This window comes from Apis dorsata, unplaced genomic scaffold (assembly GCF_000469605.1).
Source record: "Apis dorsata unplaced genomic scaffold, Apis dorsata 1.3 scaffold_264, whole genome shotgun sequence".
Classification (NCBI taxonomy): Eukaryota; Metazoa; Arthropoda; class Insecta; order Hymenoptera; family Apidae; genus Apis; species Apis dorsata.
Window position 1 is genome coordinate 37880 of NW_006263542.1, and position 6525 is coordinate 44404.

Here is a 6525-nt window from a genome sequence, read left to right on the forward strand (position 1 = left end):
AGGAATTTCTCGATTGACCGGTGAAAAGCACTTCGGTATAATAGTACCGATGAAAATTGCCGGTTTCGTTTGACTTATGAAGCATTAAACCGAGTTTAGAGGCTTTTGCCTAGGCATCGAGCGTTTTTTTTTTTCTAAAAATAAAACCGGTAAATAGGCCTGCGCCTCGTCCCTCGGCAAGAGTTTCCCGGTAACGTTTTCCTTTAATGAGACCATTCACCATTACTACCCCGCTCTTTCCTTCTCTCTCTCTCTCTCTCTCTCTCTCTCTCTCTCATTTCATCCCCTTCCATCTCGCGAGCGTTTCAAGCGCAAAAAACTACGAGCTTCGTGTATGTACGTGTCAATGTTCCACGCCTGTACATAAAGGACGGGTCTCGTGTCTCGTCGCGCCAAAGGAGGAGGAATAAAAATATTAAATCGCGTACCAGAGTGGAAGAGTAACGTGAACTAACGGGGTCTATTAAAGGAGAATCAACCTGCAGAAAATTGCGGGCAGAAGAGGGTGGTTGCTGTCGTAACTAAAATTATCGAGGCTTAGCGACGAGCCGTTCCTTCTTCTCCTCTGATCGCTCGTCGAAAAAAAAAGGCCATATTTCGCGTCCAATCTTTTCCCACTTTGGAGATAAACACAACGTCGATCAAGACCGTTTCACGAATTGGATGGAACACGTTTGAACGTTTGATAACGTAAGATTTCTTCTTCTCCGAGAGGAACTTTTCGCGCGAGGCACAGCACATCGAGGTAGAAAAGAAGAACGTAACGCGCACACGTAGAGATTCGTCGAATGCGCTCAAATATTTATCGAATCGTATTGTGAATCGATAAAATGAATGCGCGGTGAATACGAATTATTAGATAACAGAAGTGAATAATAGAATCATCATCGTCATTATTATTTTGATTTTTTGATGAATAAGATTCTGGTGAAGGTTTTCGATCACATACGAATCTCTTTATTTATTTCATGACCATCAATAACGTCATTATATGTAAGATTAATTGATTTGATGCTTGAACGTTGATCATTTTAAATAAACGAGGAATTTAATTATCATCTCGAAATTGTTCATCTCCCATCAAATCGATTCGCAGACGAATGCCAAATTTCGTTCGAGATTCCCCGTAATTAAAAATCGACTGAAAGAAAAGAGATACAAGAAGCAAGATTATACGAGAGAAGGAAAATGAAAAAACGACGAGGTGGTGCGTGCTACACATCCCATACCTTCGTGTTACAGGCACCACGGGTACGAATGGTAATTTCAATCTGTAAGGATTATCCGGATAACCGAGGTAATCGATATTTATATCGAAGCGAGGGAGGGAGGCGTGGGAGGATCGGCGGAGAAAGGATCCACCGACAGAAGTGGCGTTCGAGAAACGGGCTTAAGCCGTGGATATTGTGATTCCCGAACCTTTGCGGAAATACTTAAATGCCGGATGTATTGTAACCTTCTTCTCCGCTGGATTTTTGAAATATCGATCCGTCTGTCGGCCGGTTTAATCGCGAGACGAGTTTGGCCGTATTTATCATTACGACGTAGGAAAGGAAGTGAACAAAATTTGTTCCACTTTTTAGTTCCCTCCTCCCCCTCCTCTTGTTGTTAATAAACATCGAGGAATACGTATTTCCGTTAAATATACCGCTGTCCAATTTACGATCCGTTTCCGCTCCACCCGATAGACATTCTTATTTTGTTTGTATAGTCTATGCCTCGCAGAGCTATTGTTTGCTTGGTTACGTGATATTTGCACAGAATCATGGACTCCAATTATATGGGGAAGAGGAAGAACGAAATACGCGAATGAACGTTAGGGTCACGGATGCCCGGAGGCTTGTTATTTCACTGAAAACCGTTGTATCTCAAGATCTTCGATCGTTAGATAGTCCTGCAGGATTAACCTCCCTCCCTCCCTCCCGCTTCAAAACTTTGAAACAATATTTGTGAAACGAACCTTAATAAACGATCGAATCATTCTGCTCGAATATTCCTCGACGCACACTTGACATATTCCATTTCGTTTCTCACCTCATCCTTTCCCTTCATCTCCTATTTTATACGCGCACTAATCATCGAAAGGGAAATTTTCGAATATTCTAGCCGAAAATTAATTTCTCGACACTTAGAAATTAATTTCTCGACACTTACTCTCACAATTAGAAATTTAACGTATTCGATATACTGCATACTGAACTCTTTTTATCCGTGCGAACGCTTATCATACGTTTCTATATATTCTTCGTTCTCCTCGATTCTAAATTTCACGAGGATCACCACTCCCATATTCACGAATAAACAGCGCGTAAGAGAGTATTCAGATTTAAATCACGCCCAACGCGGACAAAAGAGCAACGTGGATATCGATCGACGAGAAATCAGAAAGAAAATCGGGTCGAAAAAAGACAAGACAAAAGGAGTCGGATGACTTTATGGTCGTGGCGCGGTTCGAACGTAAAAATCTATCAACAGACCCTTCTCCTGAGAAGAGCGACACAGAGAAGGGATGAAGTGGCGCGGGGCGGGTTGAAGGGAGCCGCGGGCGAGACAGCACGGCCACCCCTCCGCAACAAGCGGTATTGACGAAATTGATTGCGGAGGGTGTATAACCGAGCTTCGCTTCGTACGCGGGGTAGCGCGAAGGGGGAAGAACGAGGAGGGTGGCGGCTCGCCTCACCCTCTACCCGCCGCTAAAACGCAAAAGGGCGAGAAAACATTGTTACTAGCAGTTACTCTTGCGCGGCTCCCTCCACCACCCTCCGCTTCGCAACCCGCCGCCGCCGATTCCACCCTCCTACAGACAGTCTTCCCGTGCCACGCACGTGTTACACAGCCCCCGGGGATGAGCGGCAGAATTGAACGGATGTAGGAATCAAGGAGGAGAGAGGAACGAGAAGGATTCGAACCCTTAAGGGCACCGAGTCACTCTGCGTCGCGAGTCGAGAGACGGATCGTTTCTTTCTCACCTGCAAACCCCTCCCAGAATTTTTCTTTCTCTTTCTTCTTCCTTTCTTTTTTTTTTTTTTTTTTTACGATCGTGTGAGAATATCTTCGGGTTACAGGGATAGATACGGAATATAGCAAGGTGCGGAGACTCGAGGCGAACGGTTTCTTCACGGTCGTGGAGGGGAATTATGGTACGCTTAAAGGTCAAAGGGTTGGAATAGTCCAAGGTGAAAGGATCTTGTTGCTCATATGGAATGATGGAAATCGATAAAAATGGAGAAAAATTGAAATATTTAATCGATTAATTCGACGATTCGGTTCTTCGGTGTATAATTCTGGATTCGAAGATTCGAATATGGCTCAATTCTATAATTTCGATTATTGTAGGATTATATAAAAATTAATATATCGATTTATTTATATAATATTGATACGTACCTGGATAATTGAAAAAACAAGTGACAACTTCATCTCTTAATTTGAATCAAATATCTAATTTCCGATCCGAAAATCCGAAAACGCGAGGTGAATTTAATCGTTCGTTATAGTTTGCAGATATTATTCGATTTTCATCGGGAATATTTTGGCGCGTTTATTCCAAACAACGTCATCGTGCTCGATCGAATTAACGTAGTGCATCATTAATGCGCAATAATTGAAAAATAAGGCGTGCACGTTTTGTCCAAGTCCGCGTACCTTCAATTACCGTGAAATCACATTTTTCCACCGCTTAATCGTCCGGATCGGTACAATTAGGTCGTGGTGAATACCAGTGACCCATTAAATTTCCGATATACAAGCAACATTGATGCGGAAAACGGTCCGTTTAATTCATTTCACCGCTGACCTCGTCGAAAACCGATCTCTCTCTCACCCTATATTTATAATATACCAGTTAGTTATAGTTTATTCGACCAATATATCAAATATCGGTATCTAAACGATGCTCTATAATTTTTCTCTGTCGTCTTTACCTTTCCATCCACTTTGTTCTATCGTGTATCCTTTTATCAAGTTCGTGTAGAATTCTGAAGATTCTTGGCTATCGAAAAAATTTTCTGCAATTCTTATTCTCTTAAATTAAATTAATCGTTTATATATTTATATTCATTGTATAGCAGAATTTATATTCGTCCCATCTAACTCGAGTATTTTAAATTAATGTTGGAAATACAAAATAATGACAAACAATTTTTCAAAAATTGAAACTCGAAATATTTTTAAATTGGAGCTATATTATATACTCTTATCATAATTACACGATAGCTCGTTCCTGTAATTTTCTTGAAGAATCGATATTTAACGTTTTTTTACCTTATCATAATCATAAATAATAAACGACTATATATTGACGACTATATACACAGAATCAGATTCTCGACGCGATTATCGAAGCACTTTATTTCCAGACTTTTCTTCGTCCCTACCAAGAGAAGAAAGAACAAATTAAGGCGCATCCCTCGATAAAAATAAAGCGAAAATTGTCCACGATTGCCATCGGATAATCCTCGGCGAAAGGGTGGGGTGAGAAGCGATTGGCGTTATTTGTCAACGCGCGCCAATCTCGGCGGAACCAAGCAATACAATCATTATCGACGTAAACGTCTCTCCCTTCCTTCCTCCCTTCCTCCAAAGAGGATGAAGAAAAGAAAGACAAATTTAGCGGGTTATTTCTTTCTCCGCCGTCGCTCATTCTCCCCCGCCTCCGCGGGAAAGAGAACGAATCGAAGAGGGAGCGGAGTCGTGGCGATAATAAAAATTGCGACGACGATCAAAACCTCCGCCTCGAGTGATACAGAAGCAAATTAGCCTCGTTACTCTCGATTCCGTGTGTAATCCGAACCCGAGCGACCCTTCAGCCATCGAAAAGTTATTTCAGAATTCAAGCCGTTCTATCAAGATTCTCTAATCTACTCTCACACCACTCCCCTCTCTTCGTTACAATTTCATTACGAAATTACCATGGATCTGGAAATGGAAGCCGAGAGCGATGATGACAGAGAGTGGGTAGATTGCTTCCGGTTTGTACTAACTAGGATGTTAATGGTGAATATCTTTAAAGGATTGATTTTGGAGATTAAAACGAAAAGCATTTGATATAGAAAAATATCTGTAGAGATCTTGTTTGTAGATTACGAGCAATTAAAGTTTAGATTAGATGAGACAAGATGGTGGTGTGATGGAGATAAGATATTCTATCCCTATCTAACTTCATTTGACATAAACTTAAATTGCTCGTAACTTAATGAAGTTTCAATTGATATTTTTGTATATATATATATATGTACGAACTTCTGTACTTGCCTTGACTTCTAGAATTCCTCCAAAGATGTTCAAACATGTATATATTCGATATAGATACAGCATGGATTTTTCAATTCGGACGATCTTATTTTCTTTTTACATGATAATTTTATCTAAAAGATCATCTCATATTAATTAAACAATAAAGAGCTTGCCACCAATAAAAATTACCATATATTATATAGTATCCCACTAGTTAACACCAGTGCACACTTAGAATTTGGAACATTTAATTCAAAGAAGGATGAACTACTGAAAGTATCATGGCCGCCACTTGAGGGTGACGTGAACCGTGTCTGCCTCACCGTGTAAATCCGTTTCATCGTCTCAGGGTTTGTCTTGAAAGCGCGGTAAAACTACCATCGCGGAATCTGGCTCGCCGCCGTGGATACAGGAAACACAGCCGGTCTACAAGACCAAAGCCTCGGTCATGGATATTGACATTTCATTAAACGAGATTCCTGAGGAGCATGTGTACGTACGTTCAATTTCCGGCTGCTTGCGAAGCGAAACTGGAACTTGTCAAAATGTATGTTGTATAGTTTGGAACATTGTCTACCGGCGTTTGTTGAATGTTACATCGTGTGCATCTTGCGCCGTGAACCCTGGAACATAATTTTCACGAGGTTATTTTCGATTTTCTTTTTTAATTTCTTTGAATCGATTGAATCATCGTCTCTGTTTCACTCGATTGGACGATCGATCGATATTATATTATTCGATGTTATTCCGTTTTTTTAGACCATGTTTATTTTCATCTAAATTCTTTTCTATCAAGTACGTGTTTTGAAATTGTATAAATCATGAAAATAATTTTATATATTTTACTTGTGCTTTAACGTTATATACAATATTATATTGCACGAGGTAATTTTTGAGTAAAGGATATTACTTTGAAAGAATAATCAATATTTAAAGTTCCATTTTCATTTCTCTAAATATAACTTTATAATGGAACTTTAAAAACGTTCAGGTTTTAATACTCCATTTGTTATGAAAGATTTTCTTAATCGAAATTGATTCATAGCACTGAGAAAATATCGAAACTTTAGATAGATTTTTCCTCGATAAAAAAGAAATTATTTTAAATATTAAATTTTATACACAAACTTTTAAAACTTTGTTAATTAAAATCAGAATTTCATATCAATTAAATTTCCTAAGATTTTATATAGAGATTTTTGCACTTGTATAATGCAACATACAATTCATCAAATCATCGCCAAGCAAAGTATTAGTACTCCAAAAAAAAAAAAAAAAAAAATTCACTTC

At 39.3% G+C, this 6525-nt stretch overlaps 1 long non-coding RNA gene across 17 annotated transcripts in view; it reads right to left on the reverse strand.

Moving 5' to 3' along the window:
• Positions 1 to 6525, reverse strand: part of LOC102677662 — a 44688-nt gene that overhangs the window by 37251 nt on the left and 912 nt on the right. For 13 of the 17 annotated variants that reach the window (XR_004150618.1, XR_004150624.1, XR_004150617.1 and 10 more), the window contains exons 2-4: positions 5736 to 5858; positions 5559 to 5661; positions 5260 to 5366 (exon numbers count right to left, since the gene is read on the reverse strand). This is a non-coding gene — a long non-coding RNA (uncharacterized LOC102677662). Of the gene's footprint in view, positions 1 to 4910; positions 4982 to 5259; positions 5367 to 5466; positions 5662 to 5735; positions 5859 to 6525 lie in introns of those variants that run through there. The other 4 variants (XR_004150611.1, XR_004150625.1, XR_004150626.1 and 1 more) reach the window with 3 other exon arrangements.